The sequence below is a fragment of the Rana temporaria genome, chromosome 4 (assembly GCF_905171775.1).
Source record: "Rana temporaria chromosome 4, aRanTem1.1, whole genome shotgun sequence".
Classification (NCBI taxonomy): Eukaryota; Metazoa; Chordata; class Amphibia; order Anura; family Ranidae; genus Rana; species Rana temporaria.
The window spans coordinates 158312202-158330150 of NC_053492.1; the positions used below are offsets into that span (position 1 = coordinate 158312202).

Genomic DNA, 17949 nt, shown 5'->3' on the forward strand with positions numbered 1-17949 from the left:
AAGGCATTTATGGGTGCGCTTTTTACTGCTGCAAGGGACTCTCCTAAGCTGCTTAGTGCAGCTGGGTTTCCGCCGAGGGCTCGGTCTTTTTTGGATCACACAAATCAGACCGCTGTGTAGGTTTTTTCCTTCTGTGCCCTTCTTTGATAATTTCTGAGATGCGGAATGAGAAAAGCCGCTGAGGGCTTTTGTAGTCCCTCACCGCCGGGCGGGAACCCCTACTTGTATGGATCTGACTGATAGAAGATCCGAAGTACTAACCCGTTCCATGTTTACCATGCTGGGGTCTGGCTTGCGGGCCTATTGTGGCCACTACACTGGGGTCTCAGTCGACGCTGGCGCCATTTTTTGGGAGGTTTTTCAATTACATTGAGAACTCCCATTGGCGCCCATTTTGTCGTAGCCGCGCTATGGCGCAGCTTACATTGTGCCGGCCATTTTCCTGTGGCCGCGTTCTGAACGCTCGGCGGCCATCCTGGAGTAGTCCTGACCCCTAGTGCTGTATACAACTCACAGAGTGAGCATTTTGCACCAGACAGTGGAGGAGCACCGACTCTCTCCTGAGGTTATTAGCCTAGCGGACCAGCTGGTCCAGGGCCTCATATAGGTCTGTGATGCTTCATTGAATGCTGCGCCCTTGTTATCCAGGGTGTCTGTTTCAGCCCTGGTTCACACTGGGTACGATTTGGAACGATTTGAGATGCGATTTGACATGTCAAGTCGCATCTCAAATCGGTGGCAATTGTCGGCAATGGCACTGTCCTAATCAGTGCGACGCCGCATCTGCAATTTCAAAGAGTAGTTCCTGTACTACTTTTTGCGATTTCGGGCCTTGCGTTTGCGTTTGCGTTTTACCGCGATTTTGAATTCGCAGCAGTGTGAATCTAGGCTCAGAATGGTTTTGTGCACACGGTGGTGTAGTGCTTAACTCCATTACTTGGCAGCAAGAGAGTCATTGGTTCGAATCCGCACACTGACTCCAATCTGCCTGGAGCTTGCATTGTCGCTCCCTGTGTCTGCGTGGGTTTCCTCCGGGTACTCCGGTTTCCTCCAAAGACATGTGTGTATACACCTACATAATATACATACACACTATGTGTGTGTATTATTTAGGGGCAACCCTCCCAGGCCGTCAAAGGCCCAGCTGGGGGACTAATCTGTCCCTGGGTGCATAAGCCGATCACGCCGGCACCCAAATCCTGCCAATGTATATAGCCTTCCCTCCCTGTCTCTAGGTGGGAGGGGCGGCTTGCAGGTTCACAATTCAGTGAAACCTCCCTGCTCTCCGACTAGTGGGTCTGCGAGGTGGTCTCTTCGGAGTACTAGATAGGGTTTCCTCCTATCCACAGAACAAAGTTCTGTCCTTGTGTCTTCCTCTCCCGGCCCGTCGGTCTGCCTTGGGCAGCGTGGGATTTGCTAAGCTGCGAGGTAATTTTACCTTTCCTGCAGGACGAGAGTTTTGGGGTTTTCTATGGGCCTCAGGCCCTAAATACCTTTGTGAACGTTGGGTAGTTCCGCATGGAATCCATTTGTTCGGTGGTAGCTGCGCTTCATCTGGGGGATGTCCTGACGTCCTCGGACATCAGGGACGCATACATGCATGTCCCGTTTTGCACATGTCAGTGTTTTTTTCTGTGCTTCGTGATGAGAGAAGGGTCTCTGTCAGCCTGTGGCCCTCCCTTTTGATCTGACGTCAGCACCATGGGTTTTCAGCTAGGAGCTCGCACTTATTTGAATTTTGTTGGGACAGCGAGGCTTTGCCTCATTGGCTACTTGGACGACTTTCTTCTGAGAGCAGCTTCTGTCTCCGACCTAATGGATGGGTTATTCCCATTCAGACCCTCCGAAGATTCGGGTGGATGTTAAACGTTTACGCCAGAAAGTGTAGCTCAGTGGCAGCAAGCATGCCCTCCATGTGTGCGACCCAGGGTTCAAATCATGGGCATGCTAGGTTCCGACTCAGCGTTGGAGTATCTAGTGTTGATCCAGACTCCTCAGTGACAAAGGTCCTTCTTCCCCTGGAGAAATTGCAGACTCTTCAGTCTGCGGTGAAGGTATTGGCATCACGCAATCGGTCTTCTCTCCGGGCGCCTGCTGGTTCGGGGTCTGTGGGTAGCCTCCTTCAAGGTGGTACTGTATGCCCAGTTCTACACCCTGGTTTTCCAGGGGAACTACTGTCCAGGTTGTCTCTGAAATCATTAGATTCCTGTGCGCCACCTAGTCAGAGTCTCTCTGAGTTGGTGACAGAGATTCCCGACTCTTCGGTCCGGGAAGTTGTTCCTTCCTTCCAGTGGTCGGTGTTTACGACGGATGCCAGCTCACGGGTTGTGAACCTGGAGGTTCACAAAACTGGGGGGTCCAGTCGGCCCTGAGTCGCTGGACTTGTGTGGACCTATGACCACACCTCCTTGAATGTGTCTGGTCTCGGTAGCTACCCAGGGTCGGGCCTGGCTAGTGCCTGGTGGGAGACCACCTGGGAATACCAGGTGCTGTCTACTGTTCATTGTCCTACTATTTTAGGCGATCAGGCTATGCTTCTCCTTGTGGTCGACCGATCTGGTTTCAGCCGGACAACGCCACGGCCGTGGCTTCAGTCTACCATCAGGTATGCCGGCAGGCGGACTACTGGAGTCGCCAGATGCTGGACCAGGGCGACTGGTCTTTGTGCTTGGGGTGTTTCGGCTCCCTTGCAGGAGGTGAGCCTCACATGGCATGGATCTCCTGGCAGCTTGTCTCCGCCGCAAAGGGTGTCAAAGTTAGTGGCCAGGTCTAGTGATCTTGTACAGACGCGTCAGTCGCACTGGTGGCCCTGTGTTGTCTGTATCGGTAATTTTTTGCCATTCCTCCATGGTAGTTGCTTCCTCGGCCGCTCCACAGAGTGGATGCTGAGGAGATCCCGATGATTCTAATCGCTCCAGATTGACCTCGGCGTCCTTGGTACGCTGATATCGGGCGCCTGGTAGCGGAGGCACCCTGGCGATTGCCAGGGCAGGAGGTTCCTGTCTCAAGGTCCCATACTTCCTCCTGTTGTACAGTCACTGACTTGCTCAACATGGTTATTGGAAGCCAGACTTTAGGTGACCAGGGTCTGTCTGACTCGGTCATCTCAACAGGGCACCGTAGTCTTCTTCCGGAGGATCTACCGTCGTACCTCTCTTGGTGCGAAGGGATGGAGTGACGTCCACGGGCGTACTCTCGGTGTCCAGGGTCCTGCTGTTTTTAAAGCTTGGATTGGATCTAAAAGATGCTTAAAGCACCGTTTGGGGGCAGATTTCAGCCTTGGCTGTGTTCTTTTAGTGGCCTTTTTGCGGCCCGTTCCCTGGTGGGTCCCCTTTTTTTGTGTGCAAGGGGTTTGTCATATACTTTCCCCTCTTGGCCCATCTCTTCCCCCATGAGTTTTGACTCTGGTGCTCTCGGTTCTTCAGGAACCTTCCTTTTGGAAACATCAGAGAGATTTTCTCTTGACACTATCTCAGAAGGTGGCCCCATTAGTGGCCTTTACCTCTGTTAGAGGGGTTTCTGAGTTGGCGGTCTTGTCTTGCAAGCCGCCATGCTTGATCCCCCATAAGGATTAGGTGATGGTGCACCCGCGACCTTCCCTTCTTCCGAAGGAGGTTTCGGCCTTTCATACTTTAGGCGTGGTACGCGCTTTGCAGGTATACCAGCCTACTACAGCTCCATTTCGGAGCTTCTGACTCTCTTTTGTGTCGGTGTCTGGTCCACAAAAGGGCCTGGCGGTCTCGTCGACCACCATTTCTCGGTGGATCAGGCAGGCCGTCATACAGGCCTATGCTCCTAAGGGGCGGGCCCCCCTTTCCGGTCACGGCACTTTCAACCAGGGCAATTGGTGCTTCCTGGGTTTTTTTGTTTTTTTTTCGACATCATGCGTCGGTCTCACAGGTGTGCGAGGCGGCGATTTGCTCGTCCGTTCACGCTTTTTCCAGAATTTACATGGTTGCTGTGAGTGCATCTTATGATGTTTTTTTCAGCCGCTAGTTTTTGCCGGCGGCTGTTTAAAGTTGCACCTCCTCCGTTGAGGAGCTCTGCTTGTTTTGGGGTGAAGTTAAAAATGGTTTTTACTGATATATTTCCCACCCCTCGTTTTTTGACACTGCTTGGGGACGTCCCACTTGTCAAGATTTAAGGAGCTGTGTCCGTCCATGGACGATAAGAGAAAATAGGATTTTTTGTACTCACCGTAAAATCCTTTTCTCTGAAGTCCATGGACGGACACAGCTCCCACCCCTCCTTTTTAGGTTTGTACTGCTTGTTACGAACTGAGGCTGCATGCTGCAGTGAGGAGGGTTATGTCTGGAGGGACCGCCCCCTGGGCGGGGCTGTTCAACTCTGTTAATGTAACATGTATTTAACTATTTAACATGTTTCTGCCTAGTCCTCTCCTGTAAACAGGGAACATAACCCACTTGTCAAGATTTAAGGAGCTGTGTCCGTCCATGGACTTCAGAGAAAAGGATTTTACGGTGAGTACAAAAAATCCTATTTTTATAGTAATCCAATGCATTTTTATAGCACTGATCGCTATAAAAATGCCAATGGTCCCAAAAATGTGTCAAAAGTGTCCGCCATAATGTCGCAATACCGAAAAAAAATCGCTGATCGCCACCATTACTAGTAAAAAAAAAATATTAATAAAAATGACATAAAAATACCCCCTATTTTGTAAACGCTATAACTTTTGCGCAAACCAATCATAAACGCTTATTGCGATTTTTTTTTTTTACGAAAAATAGGTAGAAGAATACATATCGGCCTAAACTGAGGAAAAAAAATGTTTTTTTATATATTTTTGGGGGATATTTATTATGGCAAAAAGTAAAAATTATTAATTTTTTTCAAAATTGTCGCTCTATTTTTGTTTATAGCGCAAAAAATAAAAACCGCAGAGGTGATCAAATACCACCAAAATAAAGCTCTATTTGTGGGAAAAAAAGGACGCCAATTTTGTTTGGGAGCCACGTCGCACGACCGCGCAATTGTCTGTTAAAGCGACGCAGTCCCGAATCGCAAAAAGTACTCTGGTCTTAGGGCAGCAATATGGTCCGGGGGTGAAGTGGTTAAAAACAGCTCTCCATGTTAGTCTATGGCCTCATGCCCACCATGACGTTTTTGAGCTGTAGATGGCTGAGCCGTTTTTAAGCTGCAAAAAAAAAACAGGACCAGTGCGTTCAGAAGCTCCAGAGTAGAGCTGTAAAAACGCCAGACGTTAAAAACCGCTCAAAACCACGCTCCAGCTCAATTAAATAAAAATAAATAAATAACATGGACAGGCGTTTTTAAGCTGTAAAAAAGGCTAAAGAAAGTGGCTGTAAAAACGGCCATGGAAATGAAGGGCCATATTCTCAGAGAAGTTACGATGGAGTATCTCAGGATACTCCATCGTAACTCCCTTTTTTGGCCAGTGTATCTATGCTCCTGATTCTCAGAATCATTTTTGCATAGATACACTTAAGATCCGCCATCTGTAAGTCACTTACACTGGCGGATCTTAAATGCAATGACGCCGGCCGCCGCTAGATGGCATTTACATGAAGGAGTCATTTGCATATGCAAATGATCCTTCTACGCCGATTCCCGAACGAGTTCGCGTCGCGTAACCGTCGCTAACGTCGTTTGCGTAAGCGGAAACTTACCCCTGCTATATGAGGGGTAAGTTTCCGCAAGTCTCGCGTAGGCCATGTTACGGATGGCGTCGGGTCCCCGTCGTGTTTTTTCGTCGGATACGTCGTTTACGTAAGTCGTTCTTGAATACGACTTTACGTCAATGACGCACACGTCGGCGTCATTGACGTTTTCCGCCGAGAACTGGAGCATGCGCACTGGGCTTTTTGCAGCCCGGCGCATGCCCAGTTCTTTTGCATCGGGGGCGCGCTTCATTTGAATAGAAGCCGCCCCCTTGGAGATCCGCCAGGCTACGCCGGGACACTTACACTCCGCTGTCCCAAGTTATGGAGCAAGTGGTTGGGGAATACAACACCTGCTCCAGTAAGTTGGGACAGCGGAGTGTAAGTGCCCTAAGCGAAGCAGGCGGAGATTCTTTCAGAATATGGCCCGAAGCCTATAAATCGGGTATAATAATAATAAGTAATTAAGGTTACACCCTTTCATATAGATGGCTGTGCTTGATTAATTTAGATTCAGTGTTACCTGGCTTCTCAACAGTCATTCAGTTTACTGAGTTTGATGATATGTGGATTCCACATTCCCAATGCACCCGCTTTTAGATTAATCATGAGCTTGGACGCATATACTATTTTAGATTTGGAGTTTTGCCGCTTTGTAGACCCCCACATCTGCCCCCAGGGAGAGATATGAACCACCTCTGACCAGGTTGCACCCTCCTCCATGCTGTTTGGACCCATACAGCTTGCTTCCCTTACCTCCTGAAGAAGCGAGGAATTCCCGCAAAATGCAGCGAGATAAAGCAAGACTGCCTACCCATGGAAGACACTTCATTTGTTGTTTGTTTAATGTATGACAAATCACTTACCTTACTGATATGCTAGGTGTCTGTTATTGCTGTTGGAGGGTCTTAAAGCAGAGTTATACCCGAACTTCCGCTTATCTGGTTCCTCCCCTCTTTCAGGGGGGAGCAGATGCCTGTCTAATACAGGTATTGGCTCCCACTTCAGGCAATTTACTCCATGTCCGGCACCTCCTCCATCCCCCCGCTGTCTTCTGGGAGACACACAGGTCCCAGAAGACAGCAGGGACCAGTCAGGACGAGCAGCACAACTTGCGCATGCGCAGTAGGGAACCAGGATGTGAAGCCACAAGGCTTCACTTCCTGATACACTTACTGAAGATGCCGACACCTGAACCTGGGAGCTGAGGGATAGGTCGGTTTTGGGTGAGGACATTGTGGGCGCCCTGGACAGGAAAGGGTCCTTATTTTAAAAGTAAACAGTATTTGTACTGCTGACTTAAATTTTTTATTACATTTTTTATTTTTTTTAGCAGAACTCCGCTTTCAGGGACTGCTTTACTGTTTCTATCCTTTTATGTTTTTAGACTTATTTCGGAATAATAAAATGTACCCATTTTAATTGAAGCGTTGTCTTTCAAAAGTCCACCTATTGCTTTCTTTTTTCAAGTACCAGTATATATAGGATGTACTGGTGCTCAATATGGGATGGGAAGCTGGCGATCCGTGGCCTTGCCTTCCGATGATGAGGTGGTGCTGGATCCTAGGGAAGGGCTCCTCGAAGCAGCTGTAACTGCCCCTCCGCCCGCTGCTCTCCACTTCTGCTTGCCAAGGGAAAAGCCAATGCCATTGCTTCTCCTCCCTAAGTCCTAAGACTCCCTGGCCAATCGGGTCTCAGGACCTGCTTTCTGATTGGCCAGGAGGAGAAGCAGGAAGACATTAGCGAATATTCGCTAATGTCACACAACTCCCCGAGCCCACCCTTTTTTTAAGGCAATCAGAGCCCCAGGCTCTAAACATGTGCAAATCAATGCGTCCAGCACCCTGCATGGAGATTAGAGGCCGGACGCATGGACTAGGGGGCAGCGCCCCCTGTACCCCTAATGAAGCGGCCGCCACTGAACGGATTTTGGTTCCTTTTTGTAATCCCTGATGTTCTAAAAACTATTAATGTTGGGGCGATCTAAGGGATTTTAGTGAAAACAATTCGTAATTGAACAGCTTACACTGACCATGCACCACTCGAATTTTAGCTGATCTCTGCTAAATCTGCAGAAATTTGAGCAGTGAGTGTCCCTGTCAGCCTAAAAAATGAAAAATCAAAGGGATTTTGATAGCCTGCATCTGTACTGTTTAGTGTGGATGGGGGAATTGATCGATTGTTAAATCTAAATGAGTATGACCAGCAATCTGGTCTATTTTTGTTAGTTTTAGTTCATTTAGGCAGGTTCTAATTAGGGTAATTAAATATTCTGCATTTAGGCCTTGTACACACTACCCCCCCTGCAAGAACACTAATTTCAGCGCTCTCAGCCATTGGCTGAGAGTAATGACCGGGAGCTGATCGGTAGACCTTTTTCGATCATGCCCCTTTGACAGGAGCCAGTCGAATGGTTGGCTTCTGTCGGATCAACTGTGGCACACACGGGCTGAATGTCAGCTGGTTTCGGGCATTCGGCCCGTGTGGGCTTTAGTGGGCTTTAGGTGTTTTTTCTTTTTTGTTTAGTCTCATTATGCTTAAAACACATTAATTCTGCCTTCCCCAATATAGATTTTTACCCGGATTCCATCTTCTACTACAGTATACATGCCTAAGAAGAAATGTAATTGTCTAATAATTAGTAAACACACGTAGATGTCTGGATTCATGGGCAGTGCTGGAGCCAAGTGGTGCAGAGTGTGTAAAATGAAATAGAATCTTCTATATTTTACAGAATATGGGCCAGATCCACGTAGCATGTTGTAATTTTAGGCAGGCGTAGCGTATCGTAGTTACGCTACGCCGCCGCTACTTTGAGAGGCAAGTGCTGTATTCACAAAGCGCTTGCCTCTAAAGTTACGGCGGCGTAGCGTAAATCTCCCAGCGTAAGGGCGCGGAATTCAAATGATGAACAGGGGTGCGTGTTTTATGTAAAATAAGCTTGACCCCACGTAAATGACGCTTTTTCGTACGGCGCATGCGCGTGCATGCTCAGTATCACGTCGATTTTTCAAATGAAATTACGCCCGCTCAATGCCTAGACGACGTGAACGTAATTTACGCAAAGCCCTATTCGCGAACGTTTTACGCAAACGACGTACACGACGGAAAATTCTACGCTGGCCCGACATCCATACTTAACATTGCGTACGCCTCATAGACCCAGGGGTAACGTTATGCCGAAAAAAGCCTTACGTAAACGACGTAAAAAATGCGCCGGGCGGACGTACGTTTATGGATTGGCGTATCTAGCTAATTTGCATACTCGACGCGGAAATTGACGGAAGCGCCACCTAGCGGCCAGTGTAAATATGCACCTTAGATCCGACGGCGTACTAAGATGTACGTCAGTCGGATCTAGCCCAGCTTCAGGCGTATCTTGTTTTGTGGATACAAAACAAAGATACGCCGGAGCAACCTAGAAGTTACGCGGCGTATCAATAGATACGCAAGCGTAACTGCTTTGTGGATCCGGGCCCATGTCTTTTGTTATATAGGCACCCCGTGCTCTGAGCATCCTCTGTATATACTGCATGCACTCTTCCTAACCTATTTATCTTTTATGCTTTCTGTGTACAAATAGATTTCCATTTTATGTAAACTAGACCTCTGAAACATTGGTGCTGACCTAGTTCCTTTAAGTCAATAACTTGACAAATTTAGAAACTTTGCTAGTATTGTGTAGACTAAATAATGTACTTTGATCCTACAGAAATGACATTGTCTTTGGAGTCCTGTTTATAGGAATGTCAGTGATATGAAGGACGTTAGGCGTTTTGTTGCTTGTTATTCCTAAGCTAGATAGCCTGTCTAATTTTGCCCTTTCACACTGCCAGCGGGTCGCGTTAGTGGTAAAGCGCCGCTAATTTTAGCAGCACTTTATCATCGGTTTAGCTGCACTTTTTGGAAGCTAACGCGGCCAAAGAAAGGGTTAAATGCACCCAAAAAGTTCTATTGCCTAATCGCTTTGCAGTAGAGCTGCACGATTCTGGCTAAAATGAGAATCACAATTTTTTTTTTGCTTAGAATAAAGATCACGATTCTTCTTTCACAAAAAAATAGGGCTAACGTTGCTGTTATTTTTTTTTTTATTCATTAAAGTGTATTTAAAAAAAATATATTGCATTTGAAAAACCGCTGCGCAAATACGGTGTGACATAAAATATTGCAACAACCACCATTTTATTCTCTAGGGTCTCTGCTAAAATATATATATATATATATATATATATATATATATATATATATATATATATATATATATCATGTTTGAGTGTTCCAGGTAATTTTCTAGCGGAAAATAAAGTTTTTTTTTTTGTAAGCAACAAATGTCAGAAAAGGTTTGGTCTTTAAATGGTTAAACTTCCTTCATCTACACGCCAGAGTTCTTTCCTTTGATAAAAGAATGAAGAGATACTTTGTTTCCACTTATTTGTGTTGTGATAAAACTTGGCAGGCTGCCAGGATTTTTTTTATCCAGCTTTGAAAACTCTCTGCCCAGAAGCGATTCAGTTCGCATGCGCCGCGCTTTATAAGTTTTTCATTCATTCATTCATTCAGAACCGTGACATGCTGTTTTGAAGATTGGGAAGGGAAAAGGATTGCAATTTTGATTCTTCACAATTAATCTACTTTGCAGGCGCTTCAGCAGCACTGCCCATTGATTTCAATGGCAGGGGTGTTTTGGGAGAGGTCTATTCACCACTCCTAAACCGCTCCAAAGATGCTGCTTGCAGTTTGCGCATCTTCATTCTTCTTCATCTTCTGTTATTTTCAATCAGCCTATCGGCTGATCAAAGAAAGAGCGTCATCTAATCTGGCCATAGATTACTTCAATTTCAGCCGATTACTGCTAAAATTCAAGCTGTGGGGGGCGCTGTTGGTACCACCCAGCACAACAAAAGGGGATTTCAAAATCGACTGAGCCAGGTGCAAAGTTATTAGCCAAACGATAAAGACCCCTTACACAGCTTCAGGCATGGGCCCCCTGGAGCAGAGAACCGGGGGGGGGGGGGGGGTGCTGCCATCTGAAATTGAGAAGCGGGGGGGCTGGCGCAAATTGAGAAGGGGGGGGCTTTACAGAAATAAAGAAATATATATAGGTAAAGTTGTCTATCCAGCACATAACATAACAAAAGAGAAAAGGAATGGTATGTCTTTCCTGACCTCACCGCTCATGGTTAGGTGTGCATTGCTGAAATGCTTGGTCTCTGCCGTGAATACGGATTATGTCAGCGGTTAAGGAAGGGAATAGTGACTCATTGCCTGTTTGTGGATCTGATGCAAGTCTGAGTAATTCTGTCCTAAGGATACATAGATTGGCTGTTATGGTTTTCAGTATGAATCCACATAGACGTAATCATGGCTGCACCTACAAAGAGGGATCAATAGCCTTAAATCAGATAACTCAGATCAACAATCTCTGCAATGAATCATAACAACCTTCTAAATGTATTCTTCATAATCGAGATATAACCAAATAATTCCACCTCTGCAGACGGACTTTGTGGGGAAATATAATGTTACATGGGATCATATACATGAAGAATGAACAAAGAGAATGCAGACAGCAGGGTGTTTTATAAATTCTAGCAGGCAACTTAAAATATATAAAGTTATAGTTTACTCTATGTAAAAGCTAGGTATTTCAAATTGAAAGACTTGACGTTATATATTTAACTTTGCTATGTAGTCTATTCTTATGTGTTATCATTAATTGTACCATAAAGAGTGGCATTGTTTTTAGAGGCGAACAAAATGGAAATTTTGCTACCGAAACAGCAAATGCAGGATGTGCTTAGCCGAAAACCAAAACCAAAAATTGCAGTTTTAATTTTTTTTTTTTATAATTTAATATATAATTGTATTCTACTTTTTTTATTAATATCATCAATTTAAATTACATTTACATGTATTAACTTTAAGAGGGAAGTTTCAGGAAAAATACTTTCCACGGCCCCCTGCGTATAACATGCAGGCACAGTTTACCCTCTATTTTCAGGGTAAAAAAGTGAGTGTTATACGCCAATAAATACAGTAATATGAATTTATTGTTGCCCATTATTGGCACTTTTAGTGCAAGAAAAGCTAAAAAAAATGCAATCTGCAGTCTCTGATCATCTCTTGTATCATGTCCTCAGTCTCTAACCATCTCTTGTATCATGTCCTCAGTCTCTAACCATCTATTGTATCATGTCCTCAGTCTTTAACCATCTCTTGTATCATGTTCTCTGTCTTTAACCATCTCTTGTATCATGTCCTCAGTCTCTAACCATCTCTTGTATCATGTCCTCAGTCTCTAACCATCTCTTGTATCATGTTCTCAGTCTTTAACCATCTCTTGTATCATGTCCTCAGTCTTTAACCATCTCTTGTATCATGTTCTCTGTCTTTAACCATCTCTTGTATCATGTCCTCAGTCTCTAACCATCTCTTGTATCATGTCCTCAGTCTCTAACCATCTCTTGTATCATGTCCTCAGTGTCTAACCATCTCTTGTATCATGTTCTCTGTCTTTAACCATCTCTTGTATCATGTCCTCAGTCTCTAACCATCGCTTGTATCATGTCCTCAGTCTCTAACCATCTCTTGTATCATGTTCTCTGTCTTTAACCATCTCTTGTATCATGTCCTCAGTCTTTAACCATCTCTTGTATCATGTTCTCTGTCTTTAACCATCTCTTGTATCATGTCCTCAGTCTCTAACCATCTCTTGTATCATGTCATCAGTCTCTAACCATCTCTTGTATCATGTCCTCAGTGTCTAACCATCTCTTGTATCATGTTCTCAGTCTCTAACCATCTCTTGTATCATGTCCTCAGTCTTTAACCATCTCTTGTATCATGTTCTCTGTCTTTAACCATCTCTTGTATCATGTCCTCAGTCTCTAACCATCTCTTGTATCATGTCCTCAGTCTCTAACCATCTCTTGTATCATGTTCTCAGTCTTTAACCATCTCTTGTATCATGTCCTCAGTCTCTAACCATCTATTGTATCATGTTCTCAGTCTTTAACCATCTCTTGTATCATGTCTTCAGTCTCTAACCATCTCTTGTATCATGTCCTCAGTCTTTAACCATCTCTTGTATCATGTCCTCAGTCTCTAACCATCTCTTGTATCATGTCCTCAGTCTCTAACCATCTCTTGTATCATGTCCTCAGTCTTTAACCATCTCTTGTATCATGTCTTCAGTCTCTAACCATCTCTTGTATCATGTCCTCAGTCTCTAACCATCTCTTGTATCATGTCCTCAGTCTCTAACCATCTCTTGTATCATGTCCTCAGTCTTTAACCATCTCTTGTATCATGTCTTCAGTCTCTAACCATCTCTTGTATCATGTTCTCAGTCTTTAACCATCTCTTGTATCATGTCCTCAGTCTCTAATCAACTCTTGTATCATGTCCTCAGTCTCTAACCATCTCTTGTATCATGTCCTCAGTCTCTAACCATCGCTTGTATCATGTTCTCAGTCTCTAACCAACTCTTGTATCATGTCTGCAATCTCTTACTTAAACTTAAACACATTGCTAATAATATTAGCAAAATTTCCATTCGGTGCACCTTTAGCAGACATGATACTGGAGATGGTCAGAGACTGCAGCCATAGTACAGGACTGCAGCCATTGGCTGTGATTGCTGATCGTGAGCCAGTCGGCTGCTGGTTTTCCAGCATGCCTGTCTGACGGAAGCTGGCCAAAGACTAGCTGCCATACACACGGGCCGAATGCTGGCCAGTTTTTATTTATCTGGCCGATGTTGCCTGATATTCGACCTGTCTGTACTAGGCTTCACAGTGTGGGTAGGAGTCAACTCTGTGTAAGTGTCATTCAGCCTAGTTCCATGCTATTACATTCCCACAACTGGAGGGACAAGGACTCTACTTACGGTATCATGTGGCTAAAGAGAGGACACCTGTATACTAAAAAATAAAAATGTGTGTGGGGTGGTTGGGTTGTGAAACCAATTTACCTAAACCGACATAAGGGAAGTAGAACAGCAACACCTAGATAGAACCTCAAGGTCAACAGCAAGAAAGCATGGAGATCTTTGTTGGGCGCATAGGAAGCCAGTGCCTGACTCGGCCTGCCACACTCCAACTGCATGGCCTTGCCCTTTATTAGTTGGGGTAGGCTTAGTTAATTGGCTTTTGTCTAAATTGCCCATAGCATGTGTGTGTATGCATAGGAGATAGAGACCTTAGATTGTAAGCAACAGGGAATGATGTAACTGTAGAATATATATGTACAGCGATGCATAAATTGTTGGCATTTTATTAATAAATAAATAAGTGTGGCTCCATAGTAAGGATGAGCTCTGGCGTGTTCGCATAGAACACGTGCAGAGCCCGCCAGGAAGTGTGCACGGCGCTGTGCTAATCACAGCCAGGGAGACATTGTCCCGATGCTCGGCTGCGGGGATCGTGAAATGTCTCCCTGGCTGTTATTAGCGCAGCGCCGTGCACACTTCCTGGCGGGCTCTGCATGTGTTCTATGCGAGAACACGCCAGAGCTCATCCTTACTCCATAGAACACTTCAAGTGTAAGGAGCCACGCCCCTGAAACGGGAAACCAAGGGCAGTGGCCATGGCACCAACTAAAGATGGAACATAGACAAGGATTAAGGGCCAGTTCACACCAGACGCAGTTCCGTTCAGTTCCAATCGCTTTTGTTATGCACAAAATGCATGCACAGTGTTTTCCATGTATTCCAATGGCTCTAATTCACACCATGCAGTCAATTTTAGGTCAGTTTCCGGTACAGAAAAGAACTGGCTGTAAGGCTGGATTCATACCTATGCAGTTTTAGTGCTTTTTGCATTTTGCAGATTTGCACTACAGAACATGTTCCATAGGAATCCATAGTGCAAATCTACAAAATGCAAAAAGCACTAAAAATGCATAGGTGTGAATCCAGCCTAAAAGATAAAGAAGCGGCATACTCAGTAAATCAGCTGCTGAAAGTTCTTAAAAAAAAAGAAAGAAAACTAAAGGCACACAATACGAAAATCGTAAATAAAATTTCGTCCGATGAACGATCTGCCGGTTTTTGGATTGTTGGTACGGTGCTTTCGACTGCTTATTCCAATTTTTTGTACCACAAAAGCTGGATGCGCAGACTATAAAACTTTAATCGTACATGAACACAACGTCCGATTTTCATTTAATAAGTATGGTTTTCGTCTGAAAAAAATTGTAAGAGCAAGACTACGCATGCATACAAAACTATTCAACACATTACATCACTTCTGAAGTTGAATTCTTTCGTACGAGAATTTTCGTATGGTGAGTAACCTCTTCACATTTCCACATGAGACTAGCATGCAACAAAAAACGGACGCACCTTCGCCCGAAAATCTGATCGTGTGTACGAGGCTTAAGAGTTTAATATCACTTTTCCACACCCTCCCCATTCACAGATGCATACCGTATTTTCCGGCGTATAAGACGACTTTCTAACCCCTTAAAATCTTCTTAAGCCTAGGTTCACACTGCTGCGAATTCAAAATCGCGGTAAAATGCGCGATTTTACCGCGATTTGCCGCGATTTTGGCCTCAATTTAATGTAAATCGCGGCCCGAAATCGCAAAAAGTAGTACAGGAACTACTTTTTGAAATCGCAGATGCGGCGTCGCACTGATTAGGACAGTGCCATTGCCGACAATTGCCGCCGATTTGAGATGCGATTTGACATGTCAAATCGCATCTCAAATCGTTCCAAATCGTACCCAGTGTGAACCAGGGCTAAAAGTCGGGGGTCGTCTTATACGCCGGTAATCTAACATCTTACCTTACCAGAATCGCGGCCGTGCGATTTTTCAAAAGCCGCGCCTCCGACGTCTTCTGTTCCGTGATAGGCGGAAACAATCAGCTTCCCAGGAGGCACTGTGTTCAGTGTCCGCCTATCGCGGAGGGCCTCTCGTCCTGTGTTTAGTGTCCGCCTATCACGGAGGCCCTCTCGTCCTCGGACGAGAGGGCCTCTGTGATAGGCGAACACTAAACACAGTGCCTCCTGGGAAGCTGAATGTTCCGCCTATCACGGAACAGAAGACGTCGGAGGCGCAGCTTTTGAAAAATCGTACGGCCGCGATTCTGGTAAGGTAAGATGTTAGATTACCGGCGTATAAGACGACCCCCGACCGTGATTCGCATTGGGATAAGGTAAGGGCACGGTCTGGTCATGTAATGGGGCAGGTCTGGTCATGTAATGGGGCATGGTCTGGTCATGTAATGGGGCATGGTCTGGTCATGTAATGGGGCAGGTCTGGTCATGTAATGGGGCAGGTCTGGCATGTAATGAGGCACAGTCTGGTCATGTAATGGGGCAGGTCTGGCATGTAATGGGGCACAGTCTGGTCATGTAATGGGGCAAGTCTGGTCATGTAATGGGGCAGGTCTGGTCATGTAATGAGGCAGGTCTGGTCATGTAATGGGGCACGGTCTGGTCATGTAATGGGGCACAGTCTGGTCATGTAATGGGGCACAGTCTGGTCATGTAATGGGGCACAGTCTGGCATTTAATGGGGCACAGTCTGGCATGTAATGGGGCACAGTCTGGCATGTAATGGGGCACAGTCTGGCATGTAATGGGGCACAGTCTGGCATGTAGTGGCATAGTCTGGCATGTAATGGTGGCACTGTGAGGCGAGGCATGACTAGTAGGAAAGGGGGTAGTCTTATACGGTGAGTATATCCCAAAACCAACATTTTGGCTGGAAAATTAGGGGGTCGTCTTATACGCCGAAAAATACGGTATATACCTAGATCCAATGGCCACTGCCCCATAGCTTTCTATGAGGCTGCATCTGGGAGACTGCCCCATAGGTCTATGGCTCTCTATAAGGGCAGCCAGGATGTAAACAATAAACAGAGGTCGGGACCATTGGATCTAATTAAGTATAAATTAGGAGGGGGGCAGGGGGGGGTAGCTTATGTCTGGACATGGGCAAAAAGGAGAAGTTCACTTTGATCCCACTAATTTGCAGTAGCATTATATCATTGCTGTATGAGTTACATAAGGACATGTTGACCGTCTTACATATTAGTGAGCATTTACTGGTGGCTTGCATTGAATGACAGGCCTGCACTGTGCAGAATACATTCCTCCTTTTTTCTCTTATCAGTCAGCGCTGTAGACACCACCCGTTCTTTTTTTCCCTCAGAATGCTGACAATGGCTACATCAGAACCAATGAGATGGGAAAACGGCCCTGCCCATGCAAAGGCCGAGGCCTGAGCGTACTGCTATTGAAGGGATTGTTTAGTGGTTGTCATTCAGACTTTATAGGAATGTGTTCCGCTCTTGGGGCCAGGACTGCCTGTGAAAGGCTGAAGTGAATTCCTAATGAAATCTCGCTGTATGTGTTGTGAGGTGTGACAGTGGACTGTAATTGGCAGCCCCACAACATATTGGCACTGGTAGAATGGTAGAAATTCTTAGAGATTTTTTTTCTTTTCTGTTTATTTCTTTGTATTTTTAAGGCTGCAGAGTGCGATGTGATACTGTTACTGCCAAAGGGGAAAGGAGCAGCAACTTTTCAGAAATAATTAAAGCAGGGGCCATGTGAATGGTGGCACAGTGGAGTGGAATAGACGCCGGATGCCAGCTTACATAACATAGCTAGTGGCTGTATAACTGTACATGCTCTCATTTATTTGTGCCGCATGTAAATTCGCTCTCAGCATTCTCGGACAGTTTTGCTTCGGCATTATCGTTCCCCAGCCAGTCCTAATTGTACTGTGCAGGAGAAGCACAGAAAGCAGCGAGCATGAGATGCTTAATAATTCATGTGAAAGCTAATGCTTCTATGTGGATGTATGATGCCCACAGACTACAGGCGTGGTCCATCCTGAAGCTGTGTACCATTTATGAGGTTGCTAGGTTACGCCTTGTGACAACAGTAGCTGTAGGAGTCAGACCTCTGCAAGATGAAGAGATTACTATGCCTTATACAATTCCAGACCAAAAGTACCTGATTATCACACACTATCATTAAAAATGGATTCATTAACAAAAATAAAAATGTATTGTATATATAAAAAATATATATATATTCTTAATAAAGGCTGATTATTTAAACCCAAGGAAATTGAAAACATTTCCATTTACTGCTTTTCTTTATTTTTATGCCAAGAGGGATCAAGAGGGTTTTTTCAAGAAAATGTTGCAAGTTGTAGTACCTAAAGTAGCTAATCAACTAACCAGAGTCCACTGTGAAGTGATTTGGCTTCTGATTGGTTCTTACCCAGCACTTGACTGATTTCCTAGCAATTTCTGCTCTTCATCCAATCTCTTCTTTTTTATTTAT

General features: G+C 45.2%; 1 protein-coding gene across 4 annotated transcripts in view; it reads left to right on the plus strand.

Moving 5' to 3' along the window:
* Window positions 1–17949, plus strand: part of LOC120936705 (schwannomin-interacting protein 1) — a 541245-nt gene that overhangs the window by 444969 nt on the left and 78327 nt on the right. The window lies entirely within an intron of this gene.